The 19,095-nt window shown below is 39.0% G+C and overlaps 1 protein-coding gene and 1 long non-coding RNA gene across 3 annotated transcripts in view; one reads left to right on the top strand and one right to left on the bottom strand.

Moving 5' to 3' along the window:
- SPATS2 (spermatogenesis associated serine rich 2) overlaps positions 1-19,095 on the bottom strand; it is a 152,131-nt gene that overhangs the window by 115,422 nt on the left and 17,614 nt on the right. The gene's annotated exons all lie outside the window — the stretch shown is intronic.
- LOC122473355 lies at positions 2,680-3,171 on the top strand. The gene is made up of 2 exons (XR_006294651.1): positions 2,680-2,787; positions 3,030-3,171. It is a non-coding gene; the product is annotated as an uncharacterized LOC122473355 (long non-coding RNA).

Genomic DNA, 19,095 nt, shown 5'->3' with positions numbered 1-19,095 from the left:
ACATTAAAAAAAGAAGAAAGAAAGAAAGAAAGAAAGAAAGAAAGAAAGAAAGAAAGAAAGAAAGAAAGAAAGAAAAGGCATCCAAATCAGCTTGGAGGAAGTCAAACTTTCACTCTTTGCAGACGACATGATATACTAATATGGAAAACCCACCATAGTGGAAAAGATTCCACCAAAAAACAGCTAGAACTGATCCATGGATTCAGCAAAGTTCCAAGATGTAAAATCAATGCACAGACAGGGCACCTGGGTGGCTCAGTCGGTTAAGCATCCAACTCTTGGTTTCAGCTCAGGTCATGATCTCATAGTTTCATGGGGCCGGCAGTGCGGAGCCTGCTTGGGATTCTCTGTCTCCCACTCTCTGTCCCTCCCTCACTTGCACTATCTCTGTCTCTCTCAAAATAAACAAACTTAAAAAAAATTGTTTTAATCAATGTATGTAAATTTATTTCATTTCTATACACCAATAATGAAGCAGCAGAAAGAGAAATCAAGGAATTGATTCCAATTACAAGTGCACCAAAAACCATAAAATACCTAGGAATAAACATAACCAAAGAGGTGAAAAATCTATACACTGAAAACTAAAAAGCTTATGAAAGAAATTGAAGAATTTCTTCATACATACATACATATATATACATACAATGGAGTATTACTCAAGATCAAAAAGAATGAAATCTTGCCATTTGCAACTACATGGATGGAACTGGAGTGTACTATGCTAAATGAAATTAGTCAAAGAAAGATAAATATCATATGACTTCCCTCATAAGTGGAATTTAAGATACAAAACAGATGAACATAAGGGAAGGGAAGCAAAAATAATATAAAAACAGGGAGGGGGACAAAACATAAGAGACTTAAATATAGAGAACAAATTGAGGGTTGCTGGAAGGGTTATGGATGGAGGGATGGATTAAATGAGCAAGGGCCATTAAGGAGAGCACTTGCTGGGATGAGCACTGGGTGTTAAAAGTAGGGGATGAATCACTGGATTCTACTCCCGAAATCATTATTGCACTATATACTAACTAACTTGAATGCAAATTTAAAAAAAATAGAAAATAGACAATATAACCAATGAATTGATAAGTATGGATAAGGAGATTTCCAGGCAGAATATTAATTGTCAACTAGTTTTTTTCAGCTAAGTATCATAAAGTACAGGTAGAGAAAAGTGAGAAAAAAAGGAATTATATAATTTTCAATAAGAATATAGAGGAAATATAAAGGAGTCAGGTCTTCCTAGGTCCAAAAATAAAACTGTTTCTTCTTTTTGAGTGTTTATTTATTTTTGAGAGAGAAAGAGAGCCCACTTAGTGTGAGTAGGGGAGGGGCAGAGAGAGAGGGAGACAGGGGATCTGAAGTGGGCTTTGTGCTAACAGCAGAGAACCCAATGGTGGGCTTGAACTCATGAACTGTGAAATCATGACCTGGGCCAAAGGTGGACACTTAACCAACTGAGCCACCCAGGCACCCACAAAATAAAACGGTTTCTTACTTCCATATAGCAAACATTTCTCCAGTTAAGAAATGTCCTCTGAACAAAGATCAAATCCAAGGCAGTGTCAGGGAAACACAGACTAAAGATTAAACTTTTGTTTGGACCAAAGGTTGGCAAACTTTTTTCTGTAAAGGGAAAGATAAATATTTTAGGCTTTGAGGGCCATATACAGTCTCTGTTGAACATTCTTCTTTTTTTTTCACAACCTTTAAAAAGGTAAAAACAAATCTTAGCTCACTGGCAATAGTTTACCAACCCTAGTGTGGACTCCCAAGAGATTTAAAGTGTTGCCTTACAATTCCTTTCAAACAAAAGGCCTTCTAAGAATCTTAAAGGTTTTGTCCCACAAAAACCTTAAATGGAGCTGATTCAGGACATGCTACCCCAAAATAAGGTACCTCTGCATATTGAATATTTTAAGATGAAGAAGCTGGAGCAAATGGCAGAAACAGGAAGGTCACCCTGACCTTTCCTCTGCTCTTCTCCCCTTGAATAGATCATAAAATGCTCATGAGAGGTAGCCTCCCTATACCTGGAAGAAGAGAGCACTCCTATCTCTGAAGACAAAGGGACATAGAAAAGAATCCTAACGAATAAGCCTTGCTAAATTTCCTCCAGTTAACTACACTTACCTCATACTCTTTGTCCTATCACATTTCTCCACAACTGCCCAATCTTCATCAAACCTAGCATAAAAATACTCAGGTTTAAATCTTTCTTTAGGTTAAAAATAGAACTACCCTACAATCCAGCAATTACATACTAAGTACTTATCTAAAGAATACAAAAGTACTAATTCAAAGGGATACATGCATCCCAACGTTTATTTATAGCAGCATTATCTACAATAGCCAAACTATGGAACTAGCCTGTGTCCATCAACTGATGAACAAATAAAGAAGACAAAAAATATAGTTTGTGTATATACATACCTATGTATATACACATATATACACACATATATACATACATACATGTATATATACATACACACACACAAGGGAATATTACTCAGCCATAAAAAAGAATGAAATTTTGCCATTTGCAACAAAGTGAATGAGCTAGAGAGTATTATGCTAAATAAAATAGGTCAGAAGTCAGGAGAGAAGAGAAATACCATATGATTTCACTCATATGTAGAATTTAAGAAACGAAACAAATAAGCACGGGGTTGGGGGGGGGCAGGGAGAGGGAGGCAAAGCAAGAAACAGACTCTTAACTATAGAGAACAAACTGATAGTTACCAGAGGTGAGATGGGTGGGAGGGATGGATTAAAAAGGTGATAGGGGGGCGCCTGGGTGGCGCAGTCGGTTAAGTGTCCGACTTCAGCCAGGTCACGATCTCGCGGTCCGTGAGTTCGAGCCCCGCGTCAGGCTCTGGGCTGATGGCTCAGAGCCTGGAGCCTGTTTCCAATTCTGTGTCTCCCTCTCTCTCTGCCCCTCCCCCGTTCATGCTCTGTCTCTCTCTGTCCCAAAAATAAATAAACGTTGAAAAATAAAAAAATAAAAAAAAAATAAAAAGGTGATAGGGATTAAGAAGGGTATTTGTTGCAAAGAGGACCAGGTGCTGTATAGAAGTGTTCAATCACTAAATGGTACACCTGAAACTAATATTACACTGTGTGTAAACTAACTAGAATTTAAATTTAAACTTAAAAAATAAACATTTCTTCAGGTCTTCATTTTGTTATAAAGGCTTCCGGGTCACATAAAACTTATATTAAGTAAATGTGTATGCTTTTCTTCTTTTAATCTGTCTTTGTCAGTTTTGTTTTTTAACGTTTATTTACTTTTTGAGACAGAGAGAGACAGAGCATGAATGGGGGAGGGTCAGAGAGAGGGAGACACAGAATCTGAAACAGGCTCCAGGCTCTGAGCTGTCAGCACAGAGCCCGACGTGGAGCTCGAACTCAGGAGCCGTGAGATCATGACCTGAGCCGAAGTCGGACGCTTAACCAATCTGAGCCACCCAGGTGCCCCTGTCTTTGTCAGTTTAATTTTCAGACCCAGCCAGGGATCTTAAAAGAGGCAAGGAAACCTTTTTCCTCTTCTACAGAGCCTAAGGTAGAGAAAGGTTGATGTCAGTGTGTAAGTGATGTCAGTTGTCTAACAGAGTGAACCCCTCAAAAAGATTCCTAGAGAATTTAAAATTCAGAAACAATGTCATTTGGACTAAAAAAGACAGACAGTACAGGGGCGCCTGGGTGGCTCAGTCAGTTAAGCGTCCGACTTCAGCTCAGGTCATGATCTCAGGGTCCATGAGTTTGAACCCCACGTCAGGCTCTGTGCTGACAGCTTGGAGCCTGGAGCCTGTTTCAAATTCTGTGTCTCCCTCTCCCTCTGTCCCTCCCCTGCTCGCTTGCTCTCTCTCTCTCAAAAATAAACAAACATTAAAAATAAAATAAAAAAGACAGTACAAAATGAAAAGAGGTTTTTGGGACACACACCCACTTCATGCTCAAATCACTATGGTTTAGGAAATGACTGAACTGCAAACAAAGGATACATTTTATAAAAAAGGAAGGAGAATTCAGAGGGCAAAACCAAGAGTATAGAGGATGATTCCTAGACAATAAAGCTGAGCCCTAATCACAGAAATGATAATATTGGCCTGGCCAGGGGCGCCTGGGTGGCGCAGTCGGTTAAGCGTCCGACTTCAGCCAGGTCACGATCTCGCGGTCCGTGAGTTCGAGCCCCGCATCAGGCTCTGGGCTGATGGCTCGGAGCCTGGAGCCTGTTTCCGATTCTGTGTCTCCCTCTCTCTCTGCCCCTCACCCGTTCATGCTCTGTCTCTCTCTGTCCCAAAAAATAAATAAACGTTGAAAAAAAAAAATTAAAAAAAAAAAATATTGGCCTGGCTGGATTTCAGAATTGTTGTGGATCAGTGACTACTGTGTTCCTTACATTTTTCTTTATTTTTGAAAAGGAACGTCCACAGTGGTTATCTTATGCCGTCCACTGTTTCTTATTGGGTGGGCTAGATATGGGGAGAGATAACATACCTCTTTAGTTTGCAGGCCTTCAAAATGAAAGCAATGGTACTCAGGGAACCATACCCAAGGAGCTGTATCCAAACAGCCTTATCTGAACCTGGATCTGATTTAGATGACAGGATCCTAGACCTCAAGCCAGAGCCTGATGCTGTCCTAGATAAGACCCCCTTGAGAAGCAGTAAGTGTGTTTTGCACTTGGGAGGAATGTAAGTAAGTTGTGGCCAGAAGGACTGAGGTGCTTTGAAATATGTCTGCATTTTCTTGACACTCTTCCCAGAAAGAGGTGGGGTCTAATTCCCTTCCCTCTGAATATGGGTTGGCCTTAGTGACTCGCTTCTAACAAATAAAATGCAGTAGAAAGGACACTGATTCTGAATTTAGGTCATAAAAAACAATACGGCTCCCTTCTGGCTCTCTTATTTAGAACAAGTGCTTTTGGAGGCCTATGCTTCTATGTAAGAAGTCTGGCTACTATGAAGCCCCTAGGCTGAGACTACACAGAAATATAGAGACAGAGATGTCTGAGGAGCTATTTCAGCTCCTAGCTATTTGGACTTTCCCACCCAAGTGCCAGACATGTGAGTCTAGAAGGAAGCCTCTGAGATAACACAAGACCCATCACACTACAAATACATGAAAGAACTTGTGCAAGAATCACTTAGATCAGCCTAGTCAACACCCAGAACCTTGACACTTTTATGCCATGTTTGTAGTCATTTTGTTCCTTAGCAACAGATAACTGCAACAGCATGCCTGGAGACCCTAGCCTGCATGTTGGAAGGTCAAACTTAGCCTGCCTTTCTATATATACCAACCAAATGACCTCAGACAACATCTTTAGCTCATCCAACTCCTCCTCCTTCTTCCCCCTCCCCCAGACCCACTGAAATATTTGATTTGACCCTGGTAAAAAACTATTTTATGACTTAATACACACAATTACAGTGTGATAATTATTATGTTTCAAATTGTATGCCAATCTAACTTTAAGTGTTACTTGAAACCACCTATATTTACACACATAGTCCATGCTTCTTACTAGCATATTATTTTAGTTATTTTACAAATACTTTTGAAATGATCAAGTAATGGTAGTCATACGACCTCCTCCGTAACTTAACACTAATTTATAGTGTCTTAAGATGTGGTTATACCTGCAACAGAACTAGAATAATTATCACTAATATATAATAATCACTATTTCTAAGGTCTCTTTATTTTTAAATGCTATGATGTAAGTTCAGAGAAAATAAGTCATCTGCATTTGAATATATACAATTCAATGTTTTAGATCACTGGCAGGGAATTTAATGTTCTAGCTCTTAGAAGAAAAAATGGAATTTGATGTTCACAGATTATAAACATGGTTAAGCTCATATTCCACTGAGAAACTAAAACAACTGAGCCAAGAACTAACTGGCTCCAGCAGAACGGAAGAAGTTACTCTGGAACAGGAAGAGCAAGGAGGCCTGAGGTGAAGATAACTTACTCTTAAAATTCTCCATTGTATAAGCATTCCCAAAGAGACATTTTAAGGAAAAAAGCCTTAATTGTCTATAGCTACCAAATAACTAAAACATCCTAAATTATTTAGCAGTTTAGTTAACCTTTTCTCACTCTTTCCTAGACTGTCAAATGTTTGATTTTTTTAGTAAGCAAGCACTGAGAAGAAAAAGTCAAATATAATCACAATCAGTTTGAGAAGAAATTTGAAAAAAATAAGCATCCTGCATATTTTTTGTGATTCTTTGTCCACTGAGTATTGAATACACACAAAGTCTGACTATCTAAAAGGAAAGAGAAGGTCAGTATGCAAAAGTCTATTTAACCCATAAGACATGGCTGATTTTAATTATCAGCCTGGATTCTGGGTCCTGATAGCAGAGTCATTTGAAAGAAAAAGTTTCTTTCTTACTCATAGGCAAAAGCTTGGGCCCTATACAAATTGTGAAATAAATAAAGGTCACTTCCCAAAGAGAATCCATAACTACTTAATTCTTCCTACCTCATGCAAAAGTCCCCATTCTTCAGTAAAACTGTCTTTCACTGTCAGAAGGTACTGAAAAACACTAAATTCATTGAACACTTAAGAATGAATATTTGAGAGCCCCTAACCCTCCCATGAGATAAAAGATTATGAACAGTACAATGCAACATAGTGGAAAAAATTCTGGATTCCCCCCCAAAAAATGCCTTTTAAGCTCTACATCAAAAAAAAGGTGGCCTTCTACTTACCATTGTATCTCCCAGTACCTAGTACAGGCATAATAAACACATTAGTGAGCACTAAACACTTTACATAAATGAATAAATATTTTGCTTTTATCTCCCTTATAAGAAACTTGCATTTCAGTTCCACTCTACCAGTAACAAGCTACACAACCCTGGAAAAGTATTTGCTCTCTCAAGCTTTAGATTCCAATATACTGCACAACATAAAATGAGGTGAGGTGAAGACTGAGGAGGATTAGACAGTAAGCCTCAGGAGGACAACAACTCCGTCTTATTCACCTCTGTAACCCAGTATCTAATAAAGTGGCTATGGTACATTCAAATATATATTGAATGAAGTTTCTTCTGGCTCTGATTCCAGAATTCTTTATTCATTTGCTTAGATTTGTTTTCTAAGCATATAGTATATAGTCCAACAGATTTAAGATTCCTTCTCTATACTCATTACCAGTGAAGGCCTTTTAAAACTAGAATACTTCTAAAATCTTCTCCACCTTGCCACATGGTGCTTTGCCTGACTGAAATTATTTATCCCCTGGATGCAGCTTTTAAAAAAGTAAGATCTGGAGGCACCTGGGTGGCTCAGTTGGTTAAGCATCCAACTTCAGCTCAGGTCATGATCTCGTGGTTTGTGAGTTCAAGCCCTGCATCAGACTCTGTGCTGACAGCCCAGAGCCTGGAGCCTGCTTCAGATTCTGTGTCTCCCTCTCTCTCTCTGCCCCTCCCCCCCCCCTCTCAAAAATAAACAAACATTAAAAAATATAATAAATAGGGGCACCTGGGTGGCTCAGTCGGTTGAGCGTCCAGCTTCAGCTCAGGTCATGATCTTGCAGTCTGTGAGTTCGAGCCCCACGTCAGGCTCTGTGCTGACAGCTCGGAGCCTGGAGCCTGCTTCCCATTCTGTGTCTCCCTCTTTCTCTGCCCCTCCCCCACTCATGCTCTGTCTCTGTCTCTGTCTCTCTCTCTCTCTGTCAAAAATAAATAAACATTTTAAAAATATATATATAATAAAGAAATAAGTAAATAAAGTAAGATTTGAATAAAGACAGGATGCCAGAAGCAATGCAATTTTCCAGATTCTTCTGAGCTGGCTTTTGCAGTTTAATCTAATTGTGCTACTTAAAAACATTATTAGAAGTACCTGGAATAATAAGGTTAATCCATTTGAAATCCAAAAATGTATTCCACAGTCAAACACAAATGTATTATTATTCTATATGCCCATCCTTCAGCATAAGCGATTGAGAGCTGTATACATTTAGTCAGGTTCATGTTTTTCATAGAATGCAACCAACAACTATCAGCAACTCATTATTTGGAGTTCTTTCTGTAGCACTATATAAAAGTTAATATTTAAATTTTTTAATTTTAATTTTATTGATTTTTGAGAGAGAGAGAGAGAGAGAGAAAGTGAACACGCATGCATGAGCTGGGGAGGGGCAGAGACAGAGAGGGGAAGAGAGGATCCAAAGCAGGCTCTGCGCTGACAGCAGCAAGCCCCATGTGGGGCTTGAACTCATAAACCAGGAGATCATGACCTGAACTGGAGATGGACGCTCAACCAACTGAGCCACCCAGGCACCCCTAAAAGCTAATATTTAAAAGGATCTTATGCTTTTGGAACACTATCATCTCCAATTTAGGTGTATCCTTCAAAAAGTTGGCTCAAGTCTGCTATCAGGTAGTAATGACTGCAATAAATTCAAGAACTTCAGCTTGAATAAATAATTATGGTTGGCATATTCCCAAATTATCCTCATTATTAAAGTCCAAAAAATAACTTTTGAAATATTAACCCATATCCTCACTAGCAATTTACAGTTTGTACCCAGAAAATTAGCATTTACTTTATGTTCATTAAATCAACTATTATGTGCCAGATATTGTTCTAGCCCAACAGCCAGCAAATTTTTTCTATAAAGGGCCAGGCAGCAAATATTTTAGGCTTTACAGGCCATATGGTCTCTATCACAATACTCAACTCCGCTACTGGAGCGTGAAAGCAGCCACAGAAGACACACTAATATATGAGCATGACTGTGTTCTAATTCAAGTCTACTTACAAAAACAGGGAGCAGGCTGTTTTTGGCTTACCAACCTCTATTCCACACCTACGGGGAGACAGTAGTGAAACAAATTTTAAAAATTAATGTTAAGAGACACCTGGGCAGCTCAGTCAGTTGAGTGACCACCTCTGATTTTGGCTTAGGTCATGATTTCACAGTTGTAAGATTGAGCCCACATCAGGCTCCTCACTGAGTGTGAAGCCTGCTTGGGATTCTCTCTCTGCCTCTCTCTGCCCCTCCCGGGCTTGTATGTGCACACGAACACACACTCTCTCTCTCAAAATAAACACTTTTTAAAATTAAAATTAATTATTTACACGTGCAAATGCATGCAGCCTATCACCTACTGATAAATGCTACGGAGAAAAATAAAGCAGGGTAAAGGAGATAAAGAGAGCCAGGGCCTCACTGATATGGTGACATATGAGCCTTACACCTAAAGAAAGAGGAAAAGCCACGCTACCAACATAGGAAAAGCATTTCAAGGAGAGGTAATAGCAAGTATAAGGGCTTTAAAGAAGGAACAACTTGGCATCTTAGAAAAACAGTCACTGAGGCTGAAAGGACATGAGCAGAGGTCATAGGTAATTAGGCCAGAGAGGTAAACTGAGAACAGACTCTACAGTTTTTCAGGCCACTGTCAGAACTTTGTCTTTTACTCTGAGATGGAAAGTCACTGGAAGGTTTTGGGCAAAGGAGTGACAATCTAACTTGACTTACTTTTTAGAGGACCATTCTGGAGGTCTGCTGAGAACAGACTATACATAGACAAGGGCAGAAGCACGGAATCAGTCAAAAAGCTAAATGTAATAATCCAAGAAAGAGAGAATGGCAGTTTGACTCTTGGTGGTAGCAGCAGAGATGGTGATCAGATTCAGTATGTATTCTGAAGGTAAAACACCATCAGATATGAGATGTTACAGACAGGCATCAAGGATGATTCCCATGTTTGAGGCTCGAGTAACTGGAAGGATAGTCTCTATATCTTGATATGAGGATGACTGTGGGATGAAGCCTGGGGGAAACATTAGGTTTGAGATGCATGTTAGACATCCATGTAGAGATGTTAAGCAGGCAATAGGGTATATAAGTTTGAAGTTAACATACTTTTATGTTATGATTGTTCCCAGTATGTTTGATCTCTCCAAGTGGTTACAAAGTCCTTAAGAACAAAAACACCACACTTTCACTTGACTCACAAGTATTATCCTCAAGACTATCTACTCCTAGTTTACACACAGTTCTAGTAAGATTAAATTTCTAGGTTCTGAATTCATAAAAGATAGAAGCAGCAAATTTAAAGTAGGGGGGAAGCAGCTGTAACAGAGATGACAAAGAAATAGAAATTACAAAACTAGAAATATCTAGCATTCTGAAATTATTTGCTATAGGAACAAACAGCTGTACATAAATGTCAGTAAGTCAGTAGTCCCTGAAGGCCTTTTGTTACAGCACAAAATATTTCTAATTATCTTTTGTTACATTTAGTGAAATTAATTTTTCAATCACATCATACATTTTTAAAATATTACTATTATAAATGGAAGAAATGGTGGGGCACCTAGCTGGCTCAGTAGAGCATGTGACTCTCAATCTCAGGGTTGTAGGTTCGAGCCCCACATTGGGTGTAGAGACTACTAAAAAATAAAATAAAATCTTGGGTCACCCGGGTGGCTCAATTGGTTAGGTGTCCAACTTCAGCTCAGGTCATGATCTCATGGTTCGTGGGTTTGAGCCCCGCGTCGGTCTCTGTGCTGACAGCTCAGAGCCTGGAGCCTGCTTCAGATTCTGTGTCTCCCTCTCTCTCTGCCCCTCCCCAACTAGCACTCTGTCTCTCAAAAAATAAAATAAAAATGTTAAAAAAAAAAAAAGTAAGTAAGTAAGTAAATAAATAAATAAATAAATAAATAAAATCTTAAAAGAAAAAAAAAAGGGGGCACCTGACTGGCTCAGTTGGAAAAGCATGCCACTCTTGATCTTGGTAGGGGTCAGGAGTTCAAGCCCCACACAAGGTGTGGAGATTACTTAAATAAATAAATAAACTTTTTAAAAAATTCAAAAATGAAGAAATGGTATGTAAAAGTGTTAATTATTTGAAAAGTTCATGTATGCGTTATTCTCACAGGATTTGTTACAAGGGATCAAACGAAATTACATACATAAAAGTCATTTAATAAACATTTACTTTGGATTCACCCTGTGCTGGAAATGATGGATGTAAGAAAAAGCAAGCTGTCATTCAAGTTCAAGTCTCTTCCTGAGGGATGGAAATATAAACAATTATAACACAATGTGATCAGTGGAATGAACACAGACTCTGAATTAAGGTACCTGGGTTTGAATTTTGCCACCATTACTGGTTCACAGTTTGAAATGCTTATCATTCTTAACTTGACAGTCATTCAAAAACGGGTAGCAGGCCACAGTTGACCTATGAGCAGTAGTCTGCCAACCTCACACATACAAGAATATTGGCGGTGAATATGGTGATCAGAACAGATGATTCTGTTCCCTGGGTAAGATAAGGTTTGGAAGTTGGAGAGACACAGATAAACCAGCTATGTAACTCTCCTCTCTATTCTCTTTGCCTAGCTAACTGCAGCTCATCTTTCAGGTCTCTGTTCCCACATCACTAACTCCAGAACCTGCACTCTTCCCCCTTCCTATCCCTGAGACTAATCTGATGCTTTACCCTTTTTTTTTTAATGTTTATTCATTTTTGAGAGGGAGACAGAAACAGAGAGAGAAGGGGAAAGAGGATCCAAAGCAGGTTCTGTGCTGATAGCAGAGAGCTCGATGCGGGGCTCAAACTCATGAACCGTGAGATCATGACCTGAGCAGAAGTTGGACACTTAACCAACTGAGCCACCCAGGTGCCCCCTGATGCTTTTACTACAGGACTCCAAAGAATCCTACTACAAAACATTTACATTAAATTGGAATTTCTTGTTTAATAGTCTTTCCTGCTAGATTATAAATCCACGTAAGTGGGAACCTTTCTACATACTCAATATGATATCCTGAGCATCTAGACCAGGGCCTGGCACATAGTAAGTGTTAGTTAATATCCACTGAAATGAACAAATCAAACAATAGCTGAGTCTCCCCATCCAGCCACAGCTTTTTCAGGAACCTGTGAAAACACAGATCCTTAGGCAGGTTCACTCCTTCCAGGCAGTACTTTACTCTCCCCAACCAGGACGTAGGTCAAACTCTTTCTCTCTTAAAACTCCTGTTTCCTTGGCCAGATTTAAGGAATCTCAAGTTAACTCTCCCTGAAACCTCTTCCCTCTTTTCTCTTTCCAACCCTAATGGTGAGCCTCCCCAATTCCTTCTTGTAATCTTGCTGACGTTCCTCCAGCAAGCTAGAAACAGCTTCATTTACCAGTTTCCAGAATAGCTAGGGTATTTAATAGGGCACTGAAAACATTTTGATGTTTCACTCTAAGTTCTCAGTAAGAAAGGGGAGAAAATAGACGCAGGGAAGGTAAACAACAGAGAACAGAACTTTTTCTAACTTTTGACTAACTGCATTAACAGCTTCTTACTGTAAAACACCTTGGTCCCAGGAGTGGAGAGCAAGTAATAGAGCTGCAGCTCTTTCTGCCACTCCCCCAGCCTCTCTACCAGCACAGGCAGAAATGAAGAGACCCTTTACTCTAGAGCTTCTTCCCATACTCCTATCCCTCATGTGCTTATCCTACAATTTACCTGAGACATCAAGACTAATCTCATTACTAATCTCTTTATGCCACTTACCACAAGAATTCGAGGACTCTGATGTCATGCCAAATCCCCTAACCTCTCATCCCCATATGGCTAGGTACATCCCCTTTTGTGAACTGCTCCCCCTCTCTCCCATCCTTCCTCAATTCCTGCTCTAGCTGAAATCAAATTGCTGAGGCCATTGCTCTTTCTACAGTCTTATCTGTGGTTCCCCCTCTCCCACACTCCTTATACTACTGGGGCCTGAGCAGAAGAGTTAGGTATTCACCTTGTCCCTCACTTCTGCATCCAGATTATTCCTCTTTCTTCCTTCCTAAAAAAAGCCTCCTGTCAGACCATGCCACCACCTCCCACCCCACTGCTGCATTCATCTGGATATGCCTGAGCCACTTCTTAAGCCTCTGAGATTTTAGTTCCTATCTCACTGGACTGTCATAATTGCAAATGATTTAAATGCTCACCTAGATGACTGCTGTGTTATTTGGCCCTTTCATCTCCTTGATCTCCTCACATGCAACAACCCCACCCTTTACCCTACCATGGCCACTCACTCCCTCAGTCAATACCCTGTCCTAGAACTTGCCAACACAGTAACTACAGTCCCTCCATAATCTCTACTTCATCTGCACCCACCCTCTAATCACTATTTCCTATCTTTTCAGGTTGCTCCCTCTAGCACCCCAACTCCAACAATACTTTGACCTCACCAGGACTTATAAGTCATTGATCCCACTCCCCTCTCATGTCTTCATCTCCCACCTTAGCTTAGAGTTCAAAGTCCATTATAGCTTAGATTGAGGTCCATTTCCTTGCATGCACCTCAAGAGTCCTTGGACCTCCCTCACTTCATATTTCCCTGGCAAGAACACCCACCCCTATTAAATACAACTCCTTATCAAACAGCTAAACACTTTAGGACACTCAAAAGACAACTAGAAATTTGGAAACTGCCAGGAAACTGGATATTAAAGAATTATTAATTTTTTTTACATGGTAATAATATTTTTTTGCAAGTGTCCATATCTCTTAGGCATAAAATATGAAATATTTATGCATAAAATATGATGTCTGGGATTGCTTCAAAATAATATGGAAGGGTGGAAATAGGTAAGTGTACAGATAAAACAAGATTGGCTACTAGTTAATATCTGTTGAAACTGTGTACATGAGGGGCGCCTGGGTGGCGCAGTCGGTTAAGCGTCCGACTTCAGCCAGGTCACGATCTCGCGGTCCGTGAGTTCGAGCCCCGCGTCGGGCTCTGGGCTGATGGCTCAGAGCCTGGAGCCTGTTTCCGATTCTGTGTCTCCCTCTCTCTCTGCCCCTCGCCCGTTCATGCTCTGTCTCTCTCTGTCCCAAAAAATAAATAAAAACGTTGAAAAAAAAATTAAAAAAAAAAAAAAAGAAACTGTGTACATGAGATGTACATCTGAGTACATGAGAGCTCTACTTTGTGTATTTAAAGTTTTCCCTAATAACATATTAAAAACAAAAATACAACTGTCTCACTAATCTGTGTCTATACTAATGCTGCTAAACATGGCTTTGAAATGAAAAGAACAAAAACACACACCCACATAACCATACCAAACAATCTCACTTAAACATTCACAATCACTAACTTCAAATGGTCTGTTGGCTCAACGTGACAATCCTATGACTTTTGCCTTATCCATTCGTTCTCCCACTCCCCTACAGGCCCATTTCATGTTATTTCCTCTCTCAAGTCACCAACACCTCCTCTCCATCTTCACTCCTGGCTGCTGCCCTTCCTTCAATTTCCCAGTGAAATAGGAAGCACTCACTAGCGCTACCCGCATCGGTTCCCATTTGCCTTGTCTTCCCTGTCATTTACTGTGGCAGAGCTGACTGCTCCTGTCTAAGGCCAATGCCTCCATTTGGATACCAGATTCCAAGCCCATTCCCCATTGCCCAGCCATTCCCCATTCCCACCTCTGCATCAGCACTGTTTCCTTCTCTATGGATCCTCTCCATCAGCATTATATAAATACACTCTTATTTCTATTTTATTTTTATTTTTTTATTGAACCATAATTGACACATGACATTATATTCTTTCAGGTGTGCAATTATTTCTCTCATTTTAAAAGACAACTCTTTAACTCCAATTTCCCCTCCAGCTATGTACCCATTTCTCTGCTCTCCATGACAGCAAAACTCCTAGAAGAAGCTGTCTATGCTCACTATCTCCAAATTCCTTTCCTCTTTTTCAAAATCACCCCAATGGGCTTATGGTCCCTGGTTATTTCACCAAACCCTCTCCTGCCAAGATTAGCAACAACATGCAAATTTCTAAACGCAATGGTCAATGTTCAGTCTTCATCTTATTTACATATCTGCAATATTGGGCACATCACACATAGTCTTATTTTGTCTAAACGTTACCCTCTCCAAAACATCTGCTCAATGAGAATAGAGACGTTTGTTTTGTTCACAGTTACCTCTCTAACACCACGAAAGAACAGTGTCTAGCACATGGTACCATATTTCACTGATTCAAAAATGCCTTTGCCCCCATATTTTAACATCTCTGAAATCCAGACACAACTAATGATATCTTTCAATTGTTATGTTTCTTCCAAGTACCTATGACACTACCAAATCAAAACACTCTTTAGTTAAAATCTCTGCTTGTTTTTTTTTTTTTAATGTTTACTTATTTTGAAGGAGAGAAAGAGAGAAGGAGAGAGAATCCCAAGCAGGCTCTTCGTTGTCAGTGCAGAGCCCGATGCAGGCTCTGATCCATGAAATCATGATCCCTGAAATCATGACCTGAGCAGAAATCAAGAGTCAGATGCTTAATCGACTGAGCCACACAGGTGCCCTACTGCTTGAGTTTTTGTACCACTTGAGTATCTAGTGGAGTTCAGACTGAGAACCAGTTCAAACCCCCAAGAAAGGTTTTGCCCCTCCTATACAATGCCAGGGTTGAGACATGCCTTCTGTCACTTGCTGTGTGGTGGGTTTATTTCTCATTTACATTCTCATGTAGTTTCCCAGCTTTATGTGGAGTCTCTTACAAACTACCCATCTTGGGCCTATTTCCTTTTTTTCAGTAATACATAAAATAGTGGTGCATCATACAACTGATAGTACCAAAACAGCAATACAAGCATATTATTTACAGAATATGTAATACTCTGTACATAAATACAAAAAAAGTGTTAACTAAGAAAGCTAAAAGTGCCTCTGAGGAAAAGGATATAAAGGAGGAAAGGAACTTAAAAAAAAAAAATTAGGGGGCACCTGGGTGGCTCAGTCAGTTAAGCATCTGACTCTTGATTTTGGCTTTGGTCATGATCTCACAGTTCATAACTTCAAGCCTTGCGTCAGTCTCTGCACTGAAAGTGCAGAGCCTGCTTGGGATTCTCTCTCACCCTCTCTGCCTCTCCCCTGCTCATGCTCACATTCTCTCTCTCTCTCAAAAAAAAAAATAATAATAATAAGATTAAAAACTTTAAAATACAAAATACAAACCGAACTAGTGATAGGAAATTAGTGATTGTCTGGAGGAAAGGAAAGTGGAGGAGAAAGCATGACAAAGGAAACAAGAAAACTTGTGGAGTGATAGGTATGTTCATTATCTTGACTCTGGTGATAGTTTCACAGCACGTGTCAAAACTACTGTAAATGCATTAGTTTATTCTATGTCAATTACACTTCAAACATAACACCTATTGTTATAAAGTTCATTTATAAAAAACAAGGCAGAGAGAGCCAAAGATTAGAACAGTTGGCACTGTATACAATCACAAAAGATTAGTATCCAAATGTATTAAAAATACCTATCAGTCAGTTTAAAACAAAAACAAAAGCAAAAACAAACAACTCAATTGAAAAATAAGCCATAGCAATTAACAAATAATACAGGAGAGGAAACTTAAGGGACAATAAACAAACTGAAATATGCTCAAACTCATAACAATGGAGGAAATGCAAATTAAAACATAAAACAGTATGACACTCATAAGTTCAGCAAAAGTTACAAAGACTCAATAAAATCCAGGATTGGCATAGAGCAAAATGAATTCTTTTTTTTTTTTTTTTTTAATTTTTTTTTCAACATTTATTTATTTTTGGGACAGAGAGAGACAGAGCATGAACGGGGGAGGGGCAGAGAGAGAGGGAGACACAGAATCGGAAACAGGCTCCAGGCTCCAAGCCATCAGCCCAGAGCCCGACGCGGGGCTCGAACTCCCGGACCGCGAGATCGTGACCTGGCTGAAGTCGGACACTTAACCGACTGCGCCACCCAGGCGCCCCAAAATGAATTCTTATATACTACTGAGGGGTGTATAAACTGAAACAACTTCTTTGGAAAACATTTTGATGATACCTAGAAAGCTGAAGCTGCACAAACCTTAAGACCAGAAACTCTACTCTCACTCATTAGCATAAGAAAACATATAGAAAGTACACACTACATTATTTGTAATGGTTAAAAATTGATAAAAAGGGTAAAAATTATTGGCAGCCTAAATGTTATTAACAGGTAAAAAAATTTTTTTAATGTACAGCCATATAACCAAACACAGAAAACTTAAATTAAGGCTACAATAAGGAACAAGAATCAAAAACCATCCTGAGCAAGAAAAACAAATTGCCCGAAGATAAGCACAATATGATGCTGCATTTATAAAGTTTAAAAATTAAAATACTGTTTTCTATTTATAAAATACTGTTTCATAATTTAATACTGTTTTCTAAGAAGCCACAGATAAGACACACTGTCATCTGACAAACCACTAAGAAAAAGCTCTGCCAGTTAAACTACAATCGGTTGTAAAAACACATCACAAATGCAAAGATTAAATGGGGTGCTGGAGAAATATGCATCTTAGAACCAATGAAATACTCTTCTGTACAGTTTGTGTACATATACATAGTGAAAAAAAATTTTTTTTAACATTTATTTTTGAGACAGAGAGAGACAGAGCATGAACGGGGGAGGGTCAGAGAGAGAGGGAGACACAGAATCCAAAGCAGGCTCCAGGCTCCGAGCTGTCAGCACAGAGCCCGACGCGGGGCTCGAACTCACATACTGCGAAATCGTGACCTGAGCCGAAGTCGGACGCTTAACCGACTGAGCCACCCAGGCGCCCCCATAGTGAAAATTTTAAAAGCATGCAAGGGATTAATTGTCACTGAATATGTTACAGTGGCTACCGCTGGGGAAGGAAGGAGGGCAACGTAATTTCCATGTTTTCTTAAAAACAAAAACTCGGATGTCTAAATTGTGGTCTTTAAATACCACTTCTCAATAAAAGAAATCAGGGCTCCTTAGAGAAATGGCTGATTGTAGGTTTATAGAAGGAAATAAACAGATGAACCTGGGATATTTTCTTGTGTCTAAAAGCAAGAAACCTATAAACAACTATTGGAGACTTACTAAAAGAACACAGAGCCGACTTAAATGGGTCCCAGTACACCAAAATAGGACAATGTGAACACTAGTAAGAATAATGTCTATAGTGCCTGCAATACATTAAACACATAAAAATCCACTGACTCATAATCACACTCTAAAACAAAAAACTCATTGGTCACTTTTGGACGTTAGTAGGGCACTAATTCATATTTCATTACTCTAAATACTGATGAAGAAAAAGAACCAAAGCATTTATTTCACCTCTTCTGTATAAACCATATTTCAGAGTAATCAAAGAGTTAACAAAGGAAAATTCTTCATTATAGAAGGATTCCAGCTCACAAATACAGAATAATAATAGCATCAGAAAATCACTATTTTGCAAGCCTTAATCAAAGAATGGATCTAGGCAAAAATCATCAGTGGCTGCAAAAACCATTAGATAAAAGGCTCATGGAAAACTTTTAGAAAAAGATGGATCATGTTGACAGAACCCAAAGCCACTGATCAAAAGGGACAGGGAAGGATAGATGTTAGCAAGAATGGAAAAAATATTAATTGCTGAAGCTAGATGAGGATACATGGGAGTTCATTATATTGTTTCCACACATGTGTAATGTTGAAAATTTCCATAATAAAAAAGTCAGTTTGAAAAAAAGATATTAAGCAAACTGCAATAATTAAGATGAGACAAAGCACTGAGGTGAGCACACAGATTATTATTCTCTATTTTTAATCTGTGCATTTGAAATACTTCACAGGAAGCAAGATTTAAAGTAAAACTAAAATACCAAACAATAAAAACAGAGTGGGGTGGAGAGAAGGAATGTGATTTAAAGCATTCTAAGGTTCTTGTATTGCACAGGAAGGCAGAGATCACTGTGTATACATGTTAAAAATTGAAGGATTAATTGCTAAAGAGAAATACAATGTTCAACTTGAAAATAAATAACAGAAAAACAGGATCTCTCTCTATATATGTAACAAGGCAAATAAGATGAAAAGTTTAAAAAAAGTATAAACTAAAATGGCATACCTAAGTCTAAAAGTATCAGTAATCATACTAAATAAGATGAAACTTATCAAAAGATAGACTATCAAATTGTTTTCTTTTTAAATCCAACTATGTATAGGTTACCAACATATGCTTAAAGTGAGCCAGAAAATCGGAAAATTAAAATATAT

Source organism: Prionailurus bengalensis, chromosome B4, assembly GCF_016509475.1.
Source record: "Prionailurus bengalensis isolate Pbe53 chromosome B4, Fcat_Pben_1.1_paternal_pri, whole genome shotgun sequence".
Lineage (NCBI taxonomy): Eukaryota > Metazoa > Chordata > Mammalia > Carnivora > Felidae > Prionailurus > Prionailurus bengalensis.
The sequence above is the reverse complement of the archived record's forward strand: the minus strand, read 5'-3'. Positions and strand labels throughout refer to the sequence as shown.